Source organism: Natator depressus, chromosome 28, assembly GCF_965152275.1.
Source record: "Natator depressus isolate rNatDep1 chromosome 28, rNatDep2.hap1, whole genome shotgun sequence".
NCBI lineage: Eukaryota > Metazoa > Chordata > Testudines > Cheloniidae > Natator > Natator depressus.
Genome location: NC_134261.1, coordinates 8,506,348 through 8,508,847, shown reverse-complemented (window position 1 = coordinate 8,508,847; position 2,500 = coordinate 8,506,348). Strand labels below are relative to the sequence as shown.

Here is a 2,500-nt window from a genome sequence, read left to right as displayed (position 1 = left end):
CAGGCTCCGGGTTGACCTGGTGGCCGGACGGGAATTAAGCCCGGAGCCCGGGGCAGGGCGACCCCGGACGGACGGGGCTCCGCCGGCCCCTGCCCGCGGGGGCTGGCTCCGGGTTGACCTGGTGGCCGCTCGGGACTTAAGCCCGGAGCCCGGGGCAGGGCGACCCCGGACGGACGGGGCTCCGCCTGGCCCCTGCCCGCGGGGGCAGGCTCCGGGTTGACCTGGTGGCCGGACGGGGAATAAGCCCGGAGCCCGGGGCAGGGCGACCCCGGACGGACGGGGGTCCGCCGGCCCCTGCCCGCGGGGGCAGGCTCCGGGTTGACCTGGTGGCCGCTCGGGACTTAAGCCCGGAGCCCGGGGCAGGGCGACCCCGGACGGACGGGGGTATGCCGGCCCCTGCCCGCGGGGGCAGGCTCCGGGTTGACCTGGTGGCCGGTTTGCTTTCGGGCCACCAGGTCAACCCGCTGCCTGTATGGGGTTGACCTGGTGGCCGCTTTCCTTCCCGGCCACCAGGTCAACCCGCTGAATGTATGGGGTTGACCTGCTGGCCGCTTTCCTTCCCGGCCACCAGGTCAACCCGCTGAATGTATGGGGTTGACCTGCTGGCCGCTTTTCTTCCCGGCCACCAGGTCAACCCGCTGAATGTATGGGGTTGACCTGCTGGCCGCTTTCCTTCCCGGCCACCAGGTCAACCCGCTGAATGTATGGGGTTGACCTGCTGGCCGCTTTCCTTCCCGGCCACCAGGTCAACCCGCTGAATGTATGGGGTTGACCTGCTGGCCGCTTTCCTTCCCGGCCACCAGGTCAACCCGCTGAATGTATGGGGTTGACCTGCTGGCCGCTTTCCTTCCCGGCCACCAGGTCAACCCGCTGAATGTATGGGGTTGACCTGCTGGCCGCTTTCCTTCCCGGCCACCAGGTCAACCCGCTGAATGTATGGGGTTGACCTGCTGGCCGCTTTCCTTCCCGGCCACCAGGTCAACCCGCTGAATGTATGGGGTTGACCTGCTGGCCGCTTTCCTTCCCGGCCACCAGGTCAACCCGCTGAAAGTATGGGGTTGACCTGGTGGCCGCTTTCCTTCCCGGCCACCAGGTCAACCCGCTGAAAGTATGGGGTTGACCTGGTGGCCGCTTTCCTTCCCGGCCACCAGGTCAACCCGCTGCCGGCATGGGGTTGACCTGCTGGCCGCAGAGGGGCAGGCTCCGGGTTGACCTGGTGGCCGGACGGGGATTAAGCCCCGGCTCGGAGCAGGGCAAGCCCGGGCGGAGGGGGGTCCGCTTGGCCCCTGCCCGCGGGGGCAGGCTCCGGGTTGACCTGGTGGCCGGTTTGCTTTCGGGCCACCAGGTCAACCCGCTGAATGTATGGGGTTGACCTGCTGGCCGCTTTCCTTCCCGGCCACCAGGTCAACCCGCTGAATGTATGGGGTTGACCTGCTGGCCGCTTTCCTTCCCGGCCACCAGGTCAACCCGCTGAATGTATGGGGTTGACCTGCTGGCCGCTTTCCTTCCCGGCCACCAGGTCAACCCGCTGAATGTATGGGGTTGACCTGCTGGCCGCTTTCCTTCCCGGCCACCAGGTCAACCCGCTGAATGTATGGGGTTGACCTGCTGGCCGCTTTCCTTCCCGGCCACCAGGTCAACCCGCTGAAAGTATGGGGTTGACCTGCTGGCCGCTTTCCTTCCCGTCCACCAGGTCAACCCGCTGAATGTATGGGGTTGACCTGCTGGCCGCTCTGCTTCCCGGCCACCAGGTCAACCCCCTGCCGGTATGGGGTTGACCTGCTGGCCGCAGAGGGGCAGGCTCCGGGTTGACCTGGTGGCCGGCAGGGACTTCAGCCCCAGGGCCCCTGGCAGGGCGACCCTGCCCTTGTTCCCCAGAAAAGGAGAGAGCTGGCTCGCAGCGGGAAAAGCTGCCTACGGCACCTGGGATTCCCAGGCGGTCACCCATCCAAGTACTAGCCAGGCCCGGGACGGTTTACCTTCCGAGATCGGACGGGATCGGGGGCCTTCCGTCCGGTATGGCCGTAGGCACTCGGCTCCGGTCCGCCTCGTCCCCTTTCCCTTACTGACTCCCCTGCCTCGGGTGGGCCCGATCCTTTTTTCCGTTTTTTTTTTTCGCTCCGGAGGCTTCATGAGCCCCCCCCCAACACCCCTTTGGGGGTCGGTGAAAATTTTTTTTTCAGACTTCCAGGGGCCCGATCCTGGCCGCGGGCACCCGGCTCCGGGCACCCGGCTCCGGGCCGCCTCGTCCCCTTTCCCTTACTGACTCCGCTGCCTCGGGTGGGCCCGATCCTTTTTTCCGTTTTTTTTTTTCCGCTCCGGAGGCTTCGTGAGCCCCCCCCAACACCACTTTGGGGGTCGGTGAAAAAATTTTTTTCAGACTTCCAGGGGCCCGATCCTGGCCGCGGGCACCCGGCTCCGGGCACCCGGCTCCGGGCCGCCTCGTCCCCTTTCCCTTACTGACTCCCCTGCCTCGGGTGGGCCCGATCCTTTTTTCCGT

General features: G+C 66.8%; 1 non-coding gene across 1 annotated transcript; it reads right to left on the bottom strand.

The window, feature by feature from the left end:
• Window positions 1–1,911: 1,911 nt before the first annotated feature.
• Window positions 1,912–2,030, bottom strand: LOC141980109 (5S ribosomal RNA). The gene has a single exon (XR_012637484.1). It is a non-coding gene; the product is annotated as a 5S ribosomal RNA (ribosomal RNA).
• Between the last annotated feature and the right edge of the window lie 470 nt (window positions 2,031–2,500).